Source organism: Triticum aestivum, chromosome 4A (assembly GCF_018294505.1).
Source record: "Triticum aestivum cultivar Chinese Spring chromosome 4A, IWGSC CS RefSeq v2.1, whole genome shotgun sequence".
NCBI classification, from domain to species: Eukaryota; Viridiplantae; Streptophyta; class Magnoliopsida; order Poales; family Poaceae; genus Triticum; species Triticum aestivum.
The window spans coordinates 393,898,228-393,920,478 of NC_057803.1; positions in this window are offsets into that span (position 1 = coordinate 393,898,228).

Here is a 22,251-nt window from a genome sequence, read left to right on the forward strand (position 1 = left end):
TGTGGCTCTTGTCGGATGGACGTAAGGTTGAGTCCATAAGAAGGCTTCTTTTGCCAGTCATGTGATTTGTACACCCACTATCAATAATCCATTCTGAAGACGCTGGTGTCGTACCCTACAGTGCAGTTAGGGGGATAGGCTTCACGAAGAGCATTGTGAAGCAAAAACATTTGATGAACTAGTGTGTTATGAAAGCTTAGATCCAGATTAGGACTAATAGGGAGAGTAGCAAGCGATTCAGGAACGAAGTACATAGTAAGACCATTCGGGCATTTGATCTTGCGCCCTACAAGATGTTTAAGGTCCCCAGCAATAGCGTCAGACGATTTTGGTTTTCTGCTGGAGACCTTTCCCTGCAAAAGAGAGTTAAGCTTTCTTAGCCACCCACATCTTCAAGGGTGGCTTAGAAGCAATAAGTCTAAGTGCAGCATCTGAGAACTTTGGCTTTGGAGCCCTAGCAAACAGTCTTGCAGGCGGACAATAGTACTCATAAGAATAAGCAGAATAGTTCTTGGTCTTATGAACATGGCAGTTTGATGAACTGCTCTCATATTCATATGCCTAAGTATGGTTTCCCTGCAAAACATTTGCGTTAGTGCGACTCAGGTGAGTCCTCTGTCTGTATCAAGCTTTGGACCGTATGAAGCCTTTGGTCTGAGGTTTGTCTTCTTCACGTGAGGTGTCATGATGACATTTATAGGAAGATTCTCCAGACACCTTTTCGGAACCCAGATCTTCTTCATAGGCGGTCCATTCCTGCAGTTAGTACCAATGTACCTGGCAAACACTTCACCATTCTGATTCTTAAACAGTTTATAGTTTGCATCAAAGGATTCATCAATGACAATGGGGTTAGCACAAGTGAACACAGATAGAGTGGATGGATCTGCTGAAAATTCCTTTGCAGCAACCCATGTGGTTTTGGGGTACTGCTCAGGTTTCCAGTAAGAGCCATCAGCATTCATTTTCCTTATGAACCCAACACCCTCTTTCCTCGGGTTTTGGTTCAAAATCTGCTTTTTGAGGACATCACATAGTGTCTGATGCCCTTTAAGACTTTTGTACATCCCTGTTTCAAGCAATGTCTTCAACCTAGCATTCTCATCAGCAATAGCAGTGGAATCCTCGGTAGAGGGGTTAGTTCCCACATCAACAGTTGAAGATATTGCAACAGTAGCAGCAGTAGAACATTCAGCAACAGTAGTAGCATTATCATGCTCAATGCATTTAAGACATGGTGGTTCAAGTCCTTCCTGAGCGGAGCTGATCTGTTCGGCGCGAAGTGACTCGTTTTCCTTTTGAAGATCTTCATGAGCCGCTCTCAATTTCTCAAGATCTTGCTTCCTTTGAAGATAATCATAGGAAAGCTTTTCATGAGTTGTTGAGAGAGTTTCATGATGACTTTCAAGTTCCTCATACTTAACGTGAAGATTTTTTATGTCTTCAATTAAGGATTCAGATCGAGTCATTTCAGCACCTAATAGATCATCGCTTCTGTCTAACAGTTTTTGAATATGTTCCATAGCTTTCTGTTGTTCAGTTGCAATTTTAGCAAGTGTTTTGTAGCTGGGTTTTGAACCACAATCAGAGTCATCGTCACTAGATGTTTGATAGTGAGTAGTGCATGTGTTTACCTTGGCACCGCGTGCCATGAAGTAGTAGGTAGAAGCGGAGTAGTCCTTGTCATTTGCATCGGTGTCGGTGATGAAGTCATTGTCTTCAGTGTTGAAGATGGACTTGGCAACGTATGCTGTAGCCAGACTTGCGACGCCTGAATCGGACTCCTCCTCAGACTCCACCTCCGCCTCCTCAGAAGCGGACTCCTCCTCTGAATCCATTTCCTTGCCAACAAACGCACGTGCCTTGCCAGATGAGCTCTTCTTGTGTGATGAATACTTTGAGGAAGACTTGGAAGAAGACTTTGAGTATTTCTTCTTCTTCTTGTCGTCAGAGTCATATTCCTTGCTCTTCTTCTTCTTTTTGTTCTCATTGTCCCACTGTGGACACTCAGAGATGAAGTGGCCAGGTTTCTTGCACTTGTGACATGTTTTCTTCTTGTAGTCGTGAGCAGAAGCTTCATCATTCCTTGAGCTTGATCGGGAAGACTTTCTGAAACCTTTCTTCTTGGTAAATTTTTGGAACTTCTTCACAAGCATAGCAAGTTCCCTTACAATGTCTTCAGGATCATCTAAACTGCTGTCAGATTCCTCTTCAGATGAGGAGACAGCTTTTGCCTTCAAGGCACGAGTTCGCCCATAGTTTGGACCGTAGATATCTCTTTTCTCAGAAAGCTGAAACTCATGTGTGTTGAGCCTCTCAAGTATGTCAGACGAATCGAGTGTCTTGAAATCAGGACGTTCTTGAATCATCAGGGCTAGGGTGTCAAACGAACTATCAAGTGATCTCAGTAGTGTCTTGACGACTTCATGTTTGGTGATCTCAGTAGCGCCGAGGTCTTGAAGCTCATTTGTGATGTCAGTGAGTCGGTCAAATGTGAGCTGGACATTCTCATCGTCATTTTGCTTGAAGCGGTTGAATAGGTTGCGAAGGACACTGATTCTCTGATCTCTCTAGGTTGAGACGCCTTCATTGACCTTGGAGAGCCAGTCGCAGACCAGCTTAGATGTTTCCAAAGCACTCACACGGCCATACTGTCCTTTGGTCAGATAACCACAGATGATATTCTTGGCAGTAGAGTCCAGTTGAACGAACTTCTTGACATCAGCAGCAGTGACACCTTCTCCAGCCTTGGGAACGCCGTTCTTGACGACATACCATAGGTCGACGTCAATGGCTTCAAGATGCATGCGCATCTTATTCTTCCAGTAGGGATATTCAGTTCCATCAAAGACGGGGCACGCAGCGGAGACTCTAATTATCCCTGCAGTCGACATAGCTAAAACTCCAGGTGGTTAAATCGAATCACACAGAACAAGGGAGCACCTTGCTCTGATACCAATTGAAAGTGCGTTATATCGACTAGAGGGGGGTGAATAGGCGATTTTATGAAAGTCTTCAAAACGTGGAAGTTATGAAGACAAACGATAGAAATAAACCCATTACCCTGCAGCGGAAGGTAGACTACACTAGGCAAGCCATAGTCAAGTATTCAATACAGTGAAAACACAATGACTAATAGCAGCAACGTAGTAAGGATCAAGTAGGAAGATATTGTGAAGCCACACAGAACACGCAGTCACTCAGTGAAGATTAATGATAGTATGAACATACAATGACTTCACAAGGAGTAATAGTGAGTAAAGGGAAGGGGAGATGAAACCAGTGACTCGCTGAAGACAATGATTTGTTGGACCAGTTCCAGTTGCTGTGACAACTGTACATCTGGTTAGGGCGGCTAGGTATTTAAACCTTAGGACACATAGTCCCGGACACCCAGTCCTGAACACGCAGCTCAGGACACCCAGTCCTCACCGTATTACCCTTGAGCTAAGGTCACACAGACCTCGCCCAATCACTCTGGTAAGTCTTCAAGGTAGACTCCCAAACCTTCACAGACTTCGTTCACCAGAAATCCACAATGTCTCTTGGATGCTCAGAACGCGACGCCTAGCCGTCTGGAGGATGCACAGTCCTCAAGTGTAATAAGTCTTCAGATCACACAGACAAGAAGACTTAAGTGATGCTTAATTCTCTTTGGCTCTGGGTGGTTAGGGCTTTATCCTCGCAAGGAATTCTCTCTCAAAGGCTTCGAGGTGGGTTGTTCTCAAACGACAAAAGCCGTACTCTGAATCTGAGCAGCCAACCGTTTATGGTTGTAGGGGGTGGGCTATTTATAGCCACTTGGCAACCCGACCTGATTTGTCCAAAATGACCCTGGGTCACTAAGGAACTGACACGTGTTCCAACGGTCAGATTTCAAACTCACACGGCAACTTTACTTGGGCTTCAAGCAAAGCTGACTTGCCCGACTCTGGACAAGATTTGCTCTCAAAGTCTTCACTCGAAGACATAGGTTTTGTTTAAGCATCACTTCAGTCATTCTGACTGGTTCTCTTGGACCCCACTTAACAGTACGGTGGTTCCTATGACTCAACACAGAAGAAAGAGAACTACAAAAGATCTAAGTCTTCGAGCTCCATAGGCTTCATGTGGTGTCTTCTCTTGTCATAGTCTTCAATGTCTTCATACATTTTTAGGGGTCATCTCTGGTAGGAAAACTGAATCAATGAGGGACTTCTACCTGTGTTATCCTGCAGTTCTCACAAACACATTAGTCCCTCAACTAGGTTTGTCGTCAATACTCCAAAACCAACTAGGGGTGGCACTAGATGCACTTACAAGTTTCCGAAACTTATATTCTGTCTAAGCTGCTTTGTCTTAAATAGATATGATTCGAACTGTATCTATCTTGATTTGGCAACATAAACTAGAATGATATAGACCATACAGTGACCATACTACATAGATATATGTTTGTTTCATGCTATTATCCTGTCCACCTTACTACTGAACTAGTTTACCAAAATGAGTTTCATATACTACATTGTAATTCTGTGATGTGTTTGTTTGTTTCTCTTTTAGAATGCGGATAAAATATTGGAGAAGGGTACCCCGTTATGCAATGGTGCAGGAAGTAATGCAGATAAGGTTCAAGATAGTGAGACATCCCTGTTGGTCTCCAAGAAAGCTGATAAAAACTATATTGAAGACACTAAGACAACCCCAAAGTCCTGTCTTGATGTAGTGTTCAAGTTACTGGCTACTACTGCTGGCACTAGCCCTTCGAACTCGCTGCCTGAATCAGTTCGGCTTCTTGAGTCTCAACTTCAAGTTGAAAGACATCGATCAGATGTTATGCGACAGGAAGCCGAAGGAATTAGGAAGTCCCTGCAGAATTCAGATGCATACTTTCTGGTGCAACAACAAGTGCTGGAGGATTTAAGCGCCAAACAAGAGAAAGGTAATAAGCTTGCTAAGCATCTTGCCAGCATTATGGGTACCTAGGATATTGTTTCTTGAGCTCTTCTGAAGTCTTTTCAGTTCTGGACTTGTTTTGCTGTGGCGTTTATATGCTGCTTTTTCCCTATATTTGCACTGGTGGCGAACTTTGATGCCCAGTGGATGTAATATGTGTAATAGCCGTGATAGCCTAGCGTAAGTTGCTTGCCTATTTATTTCCTTATTGTCTTGTTTATTTGTTTTCTTGTAGTCAATGTAGTTGTTTTTCCGCGGTTTGCTAGTGGCCTCAATAGCCTATTTTTTTAAAACTAGGCCACATTAACCATGGGCTACATATTTACTGTAGTTAACATGGGCCTCCTACGGGCTGTACAAACAATGGGCCTTTTAAGGGCCATAGAAACAATGGGCCTTCTACGAGGCATACAAATAATGGGCCTTATACGGGCCATAGACACAATGGGCCTTCAACGGGCTGTATGATCGGTTGGCCAAACATGGGAAAATAACAGACCACATTATGGTCGTAAATGGGCTAGAGTTGAAATCGTCCGTTCATGGGCTGACCATAATAGGCCGACCATAGCAGACCATCATTAATCGGCCGTATTCGGTTACGCTATGAAAACGGCCCAACATACTAATGGGCCACAAACAAGCCGACTATAACCATGGGCTCAATTTGGCCCGCAAGCAAAAAATGACAGTAACGGGCCGAAAGTAAACGAATGCTGGAAATGAGCCCAAGAATAAATGGGCCCTGAGAAGGCCGAAAGATAACATGGGTTGGAAACGGCCTAACGGAATAATGAGCCGTTAATGGGTATAAAGTGATACACTGTTCATTACGGGCCAGTTTTACCACGGTCCGTTAATGGGCCGAGGGTTACTAAGGGCCTCATATGGGCCGAAAGACATCAAGGGCCATACATGGGCCGGAAGTTAAAACGGGTTGGAATTATATTGGACGGCCTAGATGACGCTACTGGGCCTAATTCGGATAGGTTGTAAACGGGCCCTAGGTTAGCGGGCTGTAAATGGGCTATATGCGAACAGGCCATTAACAGGCTTGTCATGGGCCGGCCCGCCACCTTTTGACCAAGTGAAACGGGTCGGCCTTTTCACAGGAATGGGCCTCTGTTGGGCCGTGCCACGTGTCGGCGTATCATAGGCCTTTGGGTCCAATGAGTGGATGACATCTGTCCCAACGGTGAGCCGACACGTGTTCCCTCCAGCCAATGATGATTTTACACATGGAAAATCCCCATTGGTCAGGGCTGTTAACGGGTTATCGGATCCAAAACCGGACCCGATAGCTTAACGGCGTTCCGTTATGGTGGATGCCACGTGTCAGTCACCCTTGACGAAAGCACTTTTGTGACGCGCGATTTATCATCATGGAAGTGGACACTTCTATGATGATAATTTTCATAATGTCATGGAACACTTCTACGAGAGCACAGGTATGACTATCTTGATTCTGTCATAAATTTGTCATGGATGTACATGGATGACAGAAAACGTGACCTACTGTGACAAACACGTACCATCACTGAAGTGTATTTTTTTGTAGTGAGGTGGGTTGTCCCCATCAACATCCATGCCAAGTACAACTTTGGAGGCCATGATGTGAGCTCAGCTGCTGATGAGGTTTTCGCCGGTGGCCGAGCAGATGGGCGAATGGCGTGCCACCATCCAAAGCCTGCTCGGTTCCACCGAAGATGGGGGCTCACGGCGAGCTGGTCCGCCACGAACTCCCCAAGCGACAGCAATAGCTCGTGTTGTTAACCGCACGGAAGGGTCCATCCTCATGGTGCAATACCCACCATGGCAGCCAGTACAAGCGCAGCATAATCAAGACCTTGACGATGTCTGATGGCCTCTTCTGACCCTCGAGCACGTCCGGGCCAACGTTGAGCCCAGGAGGATAGGCGGAGAGGAGACGCGTGCTTCATCGAGCTGCGTCGTGACGACCTCCCCCGGACCGACGGGTATGACGGCCTCAACATCGACGAGCCTGCGCTCGGTGTTGGTGGGTGCCTACCTTTCGAGGTTGGCTGCCCTGCCTTTACACGAGAGCTACGACAAGTCCGTTGGCCATCCGTTCGCATGTTCAATCCAGAGACACCTGAGAAGTACGATGGGAGGCTGAACCCGGCAGAGTTCTTGAGCATCTACACTATTGCTGTTTAGGATGCTGGAGGAAGAGACAAGAAGGGGTTCGCCAACTACTTCCCTTTGGCCCTCAAGTCCAATGTGAGGTCTTGGTTGATGCACCTACCGGAGAACTCCATTTCATCATGGGCTGACCTGTGCCATGAGTTCATTGGCGCTTTCACTGGCGGTCATCAGGAACCCGGCAGGGCCAGTGATTTGTAGCTTGTATGGTAGAAGGAAGGAGAAACCCTTCGTAAGTATTTGCGGAGGTTCAGCAAAGTTCATAGGAATATCCCAAATATCCATCCTTCAGCTGTAATAGCTGCCTTCTAGTCCAATGTGCGCAATCGTCGTATTAGTTCCAAGATGAACATGCGGTTGCCCAAGACTGTGAAGGAGCTTTACACATTAGTGGATAAGTGCGCTCAGATGGAGGAGGGAAGGAAGTTACCTGGAGAGGAAGATTGCAGCAATTTTGATTCAGAGGGTGAGGATGAATCAACAAGTGTAAAAAAGAGCAAGAAGCGAAGTAAGAAGCGGATAGATAAAGTAGTGATGACCGCTGAAGGATAGGTTACGCCTAGTACCGGCAAGAAGGCCAAAGCTGAGGTCCCAGGCAAGGAAGCTATCGCGTGCACTGATTGCCGGGAAGCCGCTGCCGCTGAGAAAGCCGGGAAGGGTGATGGCCTGTACCTCAAGATTCATCGGACCAAGGGCCACGACCTTCAAGACTGTTATCAGGTTGTACAGCTTGTCAAGAAGCAGAAAGCAGAGTATGAGAAGCGAGATAAGGAAAAAGGTCAGAATGTTGCTGGCGGTAATATCCGAGGTGGTGAAGTAAACCGCCCCGGCAAACCCTTTCAGAACCAAGGAAAGCCCGCCAGAGGTCGAGAGAAGGAAACCTATGATGATGAGAGTGATGGAGGCGATGAAGAGGATACTAGTGAGCAGGAGTTTCAAAAGGCCACAGACGCCATGTGCATTGATGGACGTGCATCTCTGCATGCTTCTTAGTGCTACCTCAAACGGTGGGTGTGAGAAGTCAATGTCGTGGAGCGAGCGCCAGAGCCCTGAAAGCCGCTCAAATGGTCCCAACAATCCACAACCTCAAGATCACAAAGATGCTGGTGGATGGTGGGGCTGGGTTGAATCTAATTTCCCTGACAGTCATCAACAAGCTTCAGATAGGAGAATAAGAGCTGGAGGTTACCGACATGTTTCAAGGAGTTAATCCCGGCAGGAGCTGTCCTAAAGGAAAGATCACGCTTTTATTTACTTACAACTCAAGAATTACAACTCGATACTGAGAACAAAATATGACTCTATGTGAATGTCTCCGGTGATGTACCGAGATGTGCAATGAATCAAGAGTGACATGTATAAAAAATTATGATTGGTGGCCATGCTACAAATACGATGTCAACTACATGATCATGCAAGGCAATATGATAATGATGAAGCGTGTCATAATAAACTGAACAGTGGAAAGTTGCATGGCAATATATCTCGGAATGGCTATGGAAATGCCATAATAGGTAGGTATGGTTGCTGTTTTGAGGAAGGTGAATGATTGGTTTATGGTACTAGTGAAAGTTGCGCGGCACAAGGGAGGCTAGCAATGGTGGAAGGGTGAGAGTGCGTATAATCCATGAACTCAACATTAGTCATAAAGAACTCGCATACTTATTGCAAAAATCTATAAGTCATCAAAACTAAGCACTACGCGCATGCTCCTAGAGGGGTAGATTGGTAGGAAAAGACCATCGCTTGTCCCCGACCGCCACTCATAAGGAAGGCACTCAAAGAACACCTCATGCTTCAAATTTGTCACACAACGGTTACCATACGTGCATGCTACGGGACTTGCAAACCTCAACACAAGTATTTCTAAATTTCACAATTACTCAACTAGCATGACTCTAATATTATCATCTTTATATCTCAAAACAATTATCAAGTATTAAACTATTCAATGCACTCTATATGAAAGTTTTTATTATACCCATCTTAGATACCCATCATATTAGGACTAATTTCATAACCAAAGCAAATTTCCATGATGTTCTAAAGGACTCTCAAAATAATATAAGTGAAGCATGAGAGATCAATAATTTATATAAAATAAAACCACCACGGTGCTCTAAAAACATATAAGTGAAGCACATAGAGTATTCTAATAAATTCTGATTCATGTGTGTCTCCCCCAAAAGGTGTGTACAGTAAGGATGATTGTGGTGAACTAAAAAGCAAAGACTCAAATCATACAAGACGCTCCAAGCAAAACACATATCATGTGGTGAATAAAAATATAGCCTCAAGTAAAGTTACCGATAGATGAAGACGAAAGAGGGGATGCCTTCCGGGGCATCCCCAAGCTTAGGCTTTTGGTTGTCCTTGAATTTTACCTTTGGGTGCCTTGGGCATCCCCAAGATTAGGCTCTTGCCACTCCTTGTTCCAAAATCCATCAAATTTTTACTCAAAAACTTGAAAACTTCACAACACAAAACTCAACAAAAAATCTCATGAGCTCCGTTAGTATAAGAAAACAGACCACCACTTTAAGGTACTGTAATTAACTCATTCTTTATTATATTGGTGTTAAACCTACTATATTCCAACTTCTCTATAGTTCATACCCCCTGATACTAGCAATAGTTTCATAAAAATAAGCAACAACACATGAAAAACAGAATCTGTCAAAAAAAGAACAGTCTGTAGCAATCTGGAGGTTTCAAATACTTCTGTAACTTCAAAAATTATGAAAAATTAGGACGACCTAAATAATTTGTATATTGATTTACTGCAGCTGGAATTGGTATTCTATCGCTCTCTAGTAAAAAATGAAAATTATTCTCGTGAGCGCATACTTCCTGTTTTTTCAGCAAGATCAAGCAACAATCACTCAAGAAGATCCTAAAGGCTTTACTTGGCACAAACACTAATTAGAACATAAACAAAACAATCATAAGAGAGGATAGATGATTTATTTATTACTAAATAGGAACAAAAATCTAGGAACAAAAATAAAATTGGGTTGCCTCCCAACAAGCGCTATCGTTTAACGCCCCTAGCTAGGCATTGATAATTTCAATGATGTTCACATGAAACACGAGAATTGAAGCACAAAGAGAGCATCATGAAACACGTGAAAAAAACATCTAAGTCTAACATACTGCCTATGCATAGGCATCTTACAGGCAAACAAATTATCATAGCAAGCAAAAACTAGCATATGCAAGGAAGAGGAAAGAGACAATAGCAATCTCAACATAACGAGAGGTAATTTAGTGACATGAAAATTTCTACAATCATATTTTCCTCTCTCATAATAATTACATGTGGGATCATAAGAAAGTTCAACAAAATAGCTACCACATAAAATATTTTCAACACGATCCACATGCATGCAAAGTTGACACTCTTCCAAAATAGTGGGATTAACATTAACTAAAGTCATGACCTCTCCAAACCCACTTTTATCAAAATAAGATTGAACATTCTCCAAATACGTGGGATCTAAAGTTGACACTCTTCCAAACCCAGTTTCAATATTGCAAACATTATTATCAATCTTATATTCATCATGGGGCTTAAATAAATTTTCAGGATCATAAGAAGAATCACCCCATTCATGATCATTGCAACAAGTAGTGGACATAGTAAAACTAGCATCCCCAAGCTTAGGGTTTTGCGTATTATTAGCACAATTGACATTATTAGAACTTATAGTAACATCATTGCAATCATGCTTTTTATTCAAAGACCTATCATGAATCACATTATAAAGCACTTCATCACAATTTTCAGATTCACGAATTTCAAGCAAAACTCCATAAAGATAATCTACTGCACTAAACTCACTAGCAATAGGTTCATCATAATTGGATCTCTTAAAGAGATTAGCAAGTGCATGAGGATCCATAAACTTTTAGCAAGCAAAGATGCAAGAAAAAAGAAGGTACATGGTAACACAAGCAAATAAAAGATCGAACGGAAGAAGGGCGAAGAAAAGGCAAAGGTGAAGTGGGGAAGAGGCAAATGGAAAATAATGTAATGCGAGGGAGAAGAGTTTATGATGGGTACTTGGTATGTCTTGACTTGGTGTAGATCTCCTTGGCAACGACGCTAGAAATCCTTCTTGCTACCTCTTGAGCATGCGTTGGTTTTCCCTTAAAGAGGAAAGGGTGATGCAGCAAAGTAGCGTAAGTATTTCCCTCAGTTTTTGAGAACCAAGGTATCAATCCACTAGGAGACTACACGCAAGTCACCTAGTACCTGCACAAACAATCAAGAACCTCGCAACCGACACGATAAAGGGGTTGTCAATCCCTTCACGGTTACATACGAAAGTGAGATCTGATAAAGATAATAAGATAAATATTTTTGGTATTTGTCGGAGTAATGGGCCACGGGTAGGCTAACCCGAGGCCCAAAACCTTTCAAGACATCGGGGCTGACTGCGCCCCTCGAGATGCCAGATGAAGAGCCGCCTTCTGGAGGACGGCTGAAGGAACAGTCGGCTGCCCGCATGCAGTCGAGTCCTAGAGGCGAGGTCAAGACCGGCCGACTCCCGCCTGGCAGCTTCCAGAGAAGACGGCCACGGGGAGTCGGCCCACGGCACCAACAAAGCCCATGCCCTCATCAGGGGGGATGGGACGGGGAGTGGCAACAGTGAAGCCCACTCCCTCCCCTTTTCCAGGAGATGGCTAGGCCACAGTGCGTTGTACCAATGGAGATCTCCGTTTGGCGCGGCACTGTTGCCATGCCATCCCTGACATCAGCAACAGTGGGCGGAGTCCTGTGCCCACAACATCCTGTCAGTACGGTCCACGGACGACGGGCCCTACCGGTCAGGAGAGTCCAGAAGACGGCAAGAGCGCCACCAGTCGGACCCATAGGGAGCCGACCCCCGGAAGTCGGCCTGCCCCTCCCACGGGTTCCCCGCACCATTAACCAGACGAGACAAGGAGTGGCTACAGTGATCACCCGCTAGAGAACCCCCGACAGTATTTTTGTTGTATAGATTGAAAAGTAAAGATTGCAAAATAGTAAATGAGATGCGATAATAAAAAGAGATGCAATATAATAAGTAAAAGACCCGGGGGCCATAGGTTTCACTAGTGGCTTCTCTCATGATAGCATGTATTATGGTGGGTGAACAAATTACTGCCGAGCAATTGATTGAAAAGCGCATAGTTATGAGAATATCTAGGCATGATTACGAATATAGGCATCACATCCATGTTAAGTAGACCGAAATGATTTAGCATCTACTACTATTAATCCACACATCGACCGCTATCCAGCATGCATCTAGAGTATTAAGTTCATAAGAACAGAGTAATGCTTTATGCAAGATGACATGATGTAGAGGGATAAACTCAAGCAATATGGTATAAAACCCATCTTTTTATCCCCGATGGCAACCATACAATACGTGCCTTGCTGCCCCTACTGTAACTGGGAAAGGACACCGCAATATTGAACCCAAAGCTAAGCACTTCTCCCATTGCCAGAAAGATCAATCTAGTAGGCCAAACTAAACCGATAATTCGAAAAGACTTGGCAATATATCAAATCATGAATATAAGAATTCAGAGAAGAACCAAATATTTTTCATAGATAAACTTGATCATAAATCCACAATTCATCGGATCTCGGCAAACACACCGCAAAAGAATATTACATCGAATAGATCTCCAAGAACATCGAGGAGAACTTTGTATTGAAGATCAAAGAGAGAGAAGAGGCCATCTAGCTAATAACTATGTACCCAAAGGTGTATGGTAAACTACTCACACATCATGGGAGAGGCTATGGTGTTGATGTAGAAGCCCTCCATGATCGATTCCCCCTCTGGCAGATCGCCGGAAAAGGCCCCCAGATGGGATCTCACGGGTACAGAAGGTTGCGATGGTGGAAAAGTGGTTTCGTGGCTCTCCTGGATGTTTTTAGGGTATACGAGTATATATAGGCGAAAGAAGTACGTCGGTGGAGCTCCGTGGGGCCCACGAGGGTGGGGGGCACGCACCCTGCCTCGTGGAAGCTTTATGGACTTCCAGACTTGTACTCCAAGTCTCCTGGGTTGCGTTTGTTCCAATAAAGATCCTTGCAAAGGTTTTGTTCCATTTTGATTCTGTTTGATATTCCTTTTCTGTGAAACATTGAAATAGGCAAAAAACAGAAACTGGCACTGGGCCTCCGGTTAATAGGTTAGTCCCAAAAATAATATAAAAGTGCATATAAAAGCCCAATAAACATCCAAAATAGATAATATAATATCATGGAACAATAAAAATTATAGATACGTTGGAGATGTATCACCTGCCGGACCACCCCCTCCAGCCGGGCCTATGGACCCCGCCAACGAGGCTGGTGCTCCCACAACAGAGGAGGTGCCACTTGTCGTTGTTGCCAAGCCCAGGCTCCCACTTGGGCAAGGCACATTGTCCACTTTCTCCAAACCAGAGAGCTTCCCGATGACCAAGATGAAGCTGAGAGAGTAGCCCAGAGGTCCGGTATGTATCAGTTTGTCGATGCCACTTTGTATAGAAGGAGGCCCAACAGTGTGAAATTGAAGTGTGTCTGCCGGGAAGAAGGAAAGGAACTGCTGGATGAGATTCACAGAGGAATGTGCGGCTCCCACATTGGATCAAGGGCATTAGTTGGGAAAGCATTCCGACAAGGATTCTATTGGCCCATGGCCCTCCAAGATGCGGTCAAGCTAGTCACGACATGTGAAGCCTGTCAGTTGCATTCCAAGAAAAGACACCTGCCTTCCCAAGCTCTTCAAACAATCCCTCTATCATGTCCATTTTTGGTCTGGCGGCTCGATATCGTCGGCCCCTACCCCCGAGCAATCGGGGGATTTGAATTCTTGTTCGTTGCCATCGACAAGTTACAGAGTGGTCGAAAGTGACTACCTTGAGAAAGGTGACTTCTCAGCCATCTATCAAGTTCATGAAAGAATTGTTGTGTCGTTTTGGATTTCCCGTAAGGATCATCACCGACAACGGCACCCAGTTCACGAGCCACACCTTCATGCAATATGTTCATTCCCTCGGATGCAAAGTCTCATTTGCCTCTGTGGCACACCCCTGAAGCAACGGACATGCTGAGAGGGCAAATGCTGAAGTGCTACGTGGACTCAAGACAAGAAATTTTGATGCGCTGCACAAGCACGAGAGGCGGTGGATCGAGGAGCTGCTGGTAGTTCTATGGTCCCTCGGAACGACACCAAACCGAGCTATCGGGCAGACTCCCTTCTCCCTGGTATATGGGGTAGAAGCAGTTATCCCCACGGAACTCATTTACGGGTCGCGTTGAGTGCTTGCCTACGATGAAGTAGCGCAAGATCAGCACAGGCGTGATGACGCTATGCTACTCGAGGAGAACCGTCTGCGGGCTGCTATGCATGACGCACACTACCAGCAAGCCCTGCATCGCTATCATAGCCGCAGGGTTCATGCCCAGTGTTTTGAGGAAGGTGACCTTGTCCTTAGGCGCGTTCAGTCCGCCAAGGGTACACACAAGTTGTCAGGGAAGTGGGAAGGCCCTTACCGGGTTGTACGATTCACCAGACGTGGCGCAGTCTGTCTGGAGACCGGAGATGGCACTGAGTTGCAAAACTCATGGAATATTGAGCATCTCCTCAAGTTCTACCCGTAAGGCGCAGCTGTCGGGGCCTGCCCGGCAGCCACCCTTTTGTACAGGCCTTGCCTCAGCTACATGTAACCCCTTGTACAAAGCCAGGGTGATGACCCCGTGTTAGAGAAAATAAAGAAGCTCTATGGGGGGGGCCCAACCGAGATTACATGCATGCATAAGCATTCCAAGATCACTTCATAAGAATTTCATGAGCATTTGCATATGCATATAGATAGGATCGCATCCTGCATTCATTCTCATATACATGGAGTTACAGGTTCCTACCGCGAACTTGGCTTCGACAAGGAGTGAGAACATTTCCCGGCACTGCCATCCCGGCGAGCCATGCAGATAAGTTCCACCTCCTATCCATTACTGTTCTATAAAGCTATAACTTTGCATGAGAATACGCCGCCTCTCTTTTGAGACGTAGGTGTTCCCATCCATAACTTGAATGTTGCTTTGGTCAGGATGGTCGCAGTGGCCTTTGGTAAAAAGAAATTGGCGGGGGGCTAGTCCCTCTATCTGTTCCCCGGCAGACAAGAAGGGTACTGGCAAGATAGTGTGCCGGGAAAACTCATTTATTTATATTAAAGAGGCATCTCACCTCTGCATGGACATACAGATGCATGGGTTCCAGGCAAGGCTCATCTTTTTCATTAATATGCTAATACAAGTACAAGTATTAAAGAACGCAAACATGGACTCGAGAGACTACATTGTTTGAATTAAAATTTGGCAATCGCCTATAGATTTAAGACTGAAAAAAGGTAGGTGCTCGTAAAATCCTCTCCCTATCCATCTTGTCCCAGGTAGTGCGGTGGGAAGAGAGGGAAAGCGGGGCGCACACAGGCACAACGCCACTCCGATCCTGTCAGGGCCTTTCCAATGCAACCTGACAAGATCGGGTGTGGCGAGGCTGCGAAGGACGAAGACGTGCAGAGCACCTCGATGGCCCCCTGGTCACCGCCTCCAGGGATAAACAGGGGGCTCCATCACGGGCAGCGGTAGAGGAGGATGCCGGTGCCCAGCTAGAAGACCCCTTTGGGGAGGTGGAAGCACCAGGGGAACGAGCCTTTCCCCAGCAACGGAGAAAACGGTGATGACGGTGCCGGGGAAAGAGGGGGAGATCCAGACAGACGGGCAGTGGGTCGCTAGTACAAGACGAACGCGTCGATGTTGTCATGCTCCTACTCGGCGGCCTGCCTCCCGTCTTCTCCTTCTCCCCTGGCTTCGTCTTCATCAACACCGCTCCTCGGGAAGGCCGAGACTCCAGCCCGACACCTTCCCCAGAGAGACGGTGAGCGTCCAAGACGGCCAGGGGACTGGGGGCGCACCGCTCCCCACCTTGGCGCGCCTCTCGTCGACATCAACCCCAAGGTCTTTGGGGGGATCTGTGCTGGGATTACCAACAATATCTAGCCCCGCTTCCCGGCCAAACCTCGAAGGAACCAAGAGATTCATCACACCAAGGACCAGGCTCACTCCTCGAGCATCAACACCAGCATGTGGCGACATTAGCCCCAACCAAGAGCCCGGGGGCTGGTCCCAGACTCTTCCCTTCGACATTGCCAGCGAAGGCATAAAATAAGAAAAGGAGGAAGGCGAAGATGAATGACTCCGTCCTCCTCCGCCACTCCCTTTTATAGGCAGGGCGAGGATGGGGCGCTCCATCAACAGGCGACCATCGCCCTCCTCCGCCAATTCAAGATCACCGGGCCCTCACCATGATGGTCTTCCGCACCACGCGCCTCCGTTACCTACCCCGTGTGATGCATGCAACATATGTGGCCAAGGATAGGAGCATGGTGGGAAGAGTGAATTGACCGTTTCTACCCCGTGCATTAAAGTCATTCATGAACCATTACTTGAGTGGCCCCACCACTATTGTCTTTACATGACGCACGGATAAACCGGAAACCAGCCTGGAGTCAAGGCTAGTGAAGAAGCAAAGAAGACTTCAAGAGACCAGCCTCATCAGCAACCCTCGCCTGTGCACTTATTAGGTCCTACCCTGACGTCGCTCAGCAGAGCTTCGGGGCAGGCCCGAGGGCTTCTGTCGGTGCAACAAACCCTGGGTCTGTTGTCCAGGCTGTGCACAGGCGCGGGAATGAGTTTGAAGCACTAGCCCAAGTCAGGATTCAAGAAACCAAGAGATTTGAAGGACCAACATGCATATTATAAAGACCAAGAATGAGCCAAGGAAGCAGGATACCGTCAAGAGAAGAAGCCTTGCTTGCCGGGAACGCGAGCCTGGCAAGGGGCAAGGCCACCACAAGACGCAGACAGCCGGCAGGGCATGCCTGGGCTCACGGAGCCAAAATCGCCTCACCAACCGATCCAACATGACCCACGTTGTCAATCAGTGCGGTGTCGATACGCAAAGTGATTAAGTGGCAGCCATTTGCCACATGGTAGCCATTTCCTACTGGAGAAACCCATAGATGACACCTGTCCTGCAACGTGTCAAGAGAACAGGCGTGGAGCTAGCGAGATAGCCCGGCAAGCCTTGCCGGGCAACCAAAGATGTGACGTTAAGCGGTGCATTTAATGCGCCTTGTCAGTCCGTAGAGTTAGGTATGATAGCATTGTTTGCTATCTTATCAGTGCGTAATGACTACTTCGCCATTGTGGTTACCCCTTGATCTATAAAAGGAGGCCCAAGGAAACCATAAAAAGGGTTGGTAGATTGGATAACTCACACCGCCATACACGCGTAGTTGGTGTTGCCTGAGGCAACCCCTACCGGGCAAGTGTACTGCGCACCACCACCACCTTTTCCACCATCCATCCACTGAAGAAGGAGTAGGGTTTTATGATTCCGATGGCCCGAACCTGGGTAAATCACCTGTGTGATCTCTGTCGCGCTTCCCCATGCTTGTCGGCTCTTTGTGCAACGCGTTGCCCCCTGCCGAACAAGCAAGGGACCTCCTGGTCCCATAGGTGGCCGTGGTTCCCAGCGACACTCGTAGCGGAAATCTTCAATAGTAGCGTGAACCCATGCCATCTGCCTTAACCAACAGGCATTCTGACTGGGAAGCTAGTGCCCAAGATGCGATTCTATCCCAATCACGTGATGAATTCATGATTGGGGCACTATCGCATTTCGAGCACAAAGCAAGGTGGATATCATTACAACATACCATGTAGTGAATAGATGAGAATACAAGATAAAGGCTTACACTCGCTACAAGTTACAACATTCATACAACAATACATCAATCAATAGCAACCATCATACAGAAGAGCAGGATACGACTACGGATAAAATCAAATGGAAAGAAGAACGACATCCACCCTGCTAATCGCAGTTTCCCCGACCCGGAACCTATCCCTTGATCGAAGAAGGATAACTCCAATCAGGCAATCAAGCATCGCTCTCACGTCGGGTCATCGCATTACCTGTACCTGCAACTGTTATTGTAGTAATCTATGAGCCCCAAGGACTGAGCAATCCCGTTACCATGGGTATCAAGACTAGCAAAGCTTAATGGGTATGGAAAAGGATAAGTGGTGGGGCTGCAGCAAGCGGCTAAGCATTGTATGGTGGCTAACTTACGAGTACAGAATAAGGTGAGAAACTATGAAAACGGTCACAGACTAGTAATGATCAAGAACTGATACTGAACTACTTATGTTCAAACATAACCCAAACCGTGTTGTCTTCTCAAACTTCCCCGAAAAGAGACAGTCACGGTTACGCACGTGGTTGGTGTATTAAAACTGAGTTTACTTCAAGTCATGTACAAGCGGATATTAACAAATTCCCATCTGCCACATAACCGTGGGCACAACTCTTGAAAGTTTAAACCCTGCAAGGGTGTCCCAACTTAGCCCATGACAAGCTCATGATCCGCGGAGACAATCCTCCATCTCGGGAACCTCCGACCAGACTTAGAATCCCGGTGCACAAGACATTTTGACAATGGTAAAACAAGTCCAGCAAGACCTCCCGATACACCGACCTAGCCTGATAGGAGTTGCGCGGTCTCGTTCTCGGGGTACATCGGATGGGACATCCCACGAGTAAAACCAGCCCTCGAGTTTTCCCGAGGTGCCCCGCAGTCTACCCGTTTGGGACCAACACCATAAATACTGCCCCCCTGCTATGTAGAAAATCCTCGGGATCATGACGCCCTATGCCAATTAATTATTTAGTTCAAGTATTATTATGGCAAATGTTAAAACCATTGTTGGGCCTTACTGGAAGAATTGTATTCAAAGCGAACTGTCAAGAGGGCCCTATACCCCTCACAATGTTAGGGACGCAAAATCAAGGAACATAACTCCGGTATGTCGGAATCTAGGGCGGCAAGAGTGGAACAAAACACCACGCATAAGGCCGAGCATTCCACCCTTTACCAACTATATATGTGCATTACTTAAATAAGAGATATTGTGATATCCCATGATATCCATGTCCCAACATGGAACAACCTGCAACTGCACCTGCAACTAGTAACGCTATAAGAGGGGCTGAGCAAAGCGGTAACATAGCCAAACAACTGGCATAGCCTAGTGGTCGGAAGGGGCTGATGCCTTCCCACCCACCTAAGTTCAAGGCATGGTACTTGCAATTTGGGTTTGTTGCACCAATTATATTGTAGGGGGTTCCCTTATAGTCTTTCTGTCAAAAAAACATAGCCAAGTAACGGTTTGCTAGGATGGTGGAAAAGGTTAGAGGTTGTCATGGCAATTTGAGAGGCTTGATAAACAAATGGTAGGTAGTGCGACATAGCAGTAGCATCAAGACAACTAGCAAAGCAAAGATAGTAGTGGTACCCAGAGTAACGGTCATCTTGCCCGAAATCCCGCTAGGAAGAAGACCGAACCAACATAGTCGAACGGATCCTCACAACCGGAAAGAAGCAAACGACATAGTAGACAAACAAGCATAAACATGGCATGATGTACAGTCAAGTATGATGCATGTTCGGTTTAATGAGGCATGACATGGCAAAGTGCAACAAACAATACTACAAATTAAGTAGAGCTCGCATGTTCGTCACCGAAGAGCTCTTCCTCATATTCTTGTTCTTCCATGCCTGGCGAAGTAAAAAGCCAAGGACAACCATTGAGTATGCTTGAATATACTCGCAAGAACCCCATGTTTTGGAACAAGGTATGAAAATGCATGATATAGCACTAAGTAGGAAATTTTTGAAGAAAGCAAGTTTTGAGTGGAATGACATGTCCTAACAACTTGTAAAGTATGCATCATAAGAATTCAGATATCCCTATGAAGAGATTACATATATCAACATAAATAGAGTTTGGATCACCTCCAACTTAATCAACATGTCAAGTCACTCAACTCAACTTAAGTAGTTTTCTCCCACACACACACTCACAGGTTCTTGTAAACAATGGATGTCGGGTTTCTGGAACGACACCTATGGGATCCCTCGACAGAATCCCTTCTACGGTTGCGGGGTGTGGGGCTGCGCAAAGAGCGGATCTAGAAGTTCAACTCGGTGGGATTTTTTACCCAGGTTCGGGCCACAAGCGATGCGTAAAACCCTAGTCCTGTTTTGTGTGTATTTAGTCTTCTTGAGCTCTTGAACTAGCTACGGTGCATGCCCAGTCCGAAAAGTCTGAATCCTTCCTCAGTACGCCTCAAGCCTCCTTTTATATGTCAAAGGGGTTGCCACAGTGGCACACATGAGGTGGCAAGTATGTATAGTGTACAAGTTTATCTCCTGACATCCTAGGAAAAGCGCATTTAATGCGTCGACTATGTGTCCTCTTGCTTTATCGGGGACGGTAAGGGAGCTCGCCCTGTCCATCACCGCCTCGCTTTGCTTCGACGCACATCCAAGGTGACGAGGCATGCAGCGCCACGCTGGCTAGTTGGCTGCTGAGCTGGTGCGATGGAAGGGTCTTCATAAAGATCTACATGCCACCACTCAGGTGCTTGGCTAGTTGGCCTAGAAGTTGCATGCTGCCACGCAAGTGCGTGTCTAGTTGGTAGGCTGGTCGCCACGTCCGACCGAGCACGGGGCAACGAAGCTTTGGTAAGTGCGGGCCTGGCCTCGGCCCCGCAGACGCCCCCGGCAAGGGCCTTGTCGGGATCTCGTGGGCGTCCCCAGCAAGGGTCATGCCGGGGGCTTGCGAGCGTCCCCGGAAAGGATCTTGCCGGGGGTCTTTGTCTTGTGGTACACATCTAGGCTTGTAGGCATTTGGTTTTCACCAAGATCTGCATGCCACCATGCAGGCACTCCCGAGCCTTGGTCTTGACATTGTTGATGGTGTCATAACTCTCAGGCTCAAGGGTGGCAATCTTCCTGGTGTTGGGAAAGTTGCCACGGCAAGGCTCTTGCCGGGACCATGCAGGCCGTGCTGGCAAGACTCTTGTCGGGGGAAACCCATCATGTCCCTTTGCTCTTTATGCTTCTAGCTTGGGTGCTGCCTCGGTAGCCTTGTGTCTTTGCATCCTCTGCCCTGCCGAGCCCGGCAGCAGGTGTGGCTATGACTGCACATGCACAAGTAAAGGGGTACAGAAGGGCCCCTACTTTTGTACACCGAGAGGAGGCCCTGGGCCTGGGCCACACATAAGCGTGAAACGTTGTTGGGCCAGGCCCAGAACAGTGCATGGGCAGGCATGGCAGAGTTTTAACTGCGGTAACTCCTTACCAGTTGTGCTTCCCCACATCCCGTATGAGTGCGTGACATGGGGGTCGTATGTGGGGTGGTCGGAGCATGTTTGCGTCACCCTGTGGTGAATAGTGGAGAGGCGGCCCACGTCTTCCCCATAAAAAAGAGGAAACCGCAGGGGCGCTGCTCATTTACCCCATGCGCTCTTTCCAATCTCGGAACCTCCATTCCCCTCTTCTTCTCCAAGCGCGAACTGAAGCTTTCGCCTTTGCTCGCCGCCGCCACCACCGCGCCCCCATTGCTCTTGACCCCTTCACCCCCCCCTCAGCCGCCATGGCGCCCAAGTCGAGAAACGGCAAGGGAGCGACCATGGACGCCGGGGGGAAGGAGGCACCGGAGAGTGAGTTGGTGGAGATGTGGACGGAATGCGCCCTCTTCACCTCGACGGTCGACGCATTCACCCTCAAGGAGAAGTTCAGCCCCCTGTAGGGGACGGAGACGTCGAGGCACCCCGCCACGCGTATCATCCCTGCAGCCTATGCCAAGGACTACCCAAATCGGTACCGCTTCTTCGTCGATTACTTCTCCTGCGGGCTCTGCCCCCCCCCTTCTGTGATTTCTCCAATGACATCATGCACACCTTTGGCTTCCATCTTCTGGATTTTACGCTGAACGTTGTGGCGTGCATGGCCTTCTTTTCCCACCTTTGTGAGGGCTTTGCCGAAGTGCATCCCAGCACGGCGCTTTTCCGCCACTACTTCACCCCTCGCATCTAGCTAGGGGGCGCCATCTCTGGTTGCGTCACCTGGATCCCGAGGACTCAGAGCAAGGGCACGTACCCGGAGGAAGCCCAGAAGGAGAGGCGGGAAGAGTGGCTGGGCCGATGGTGCTGGATTGTGGAGGAGGATCTGCAGGAGTTCTGCTGGGTCTGG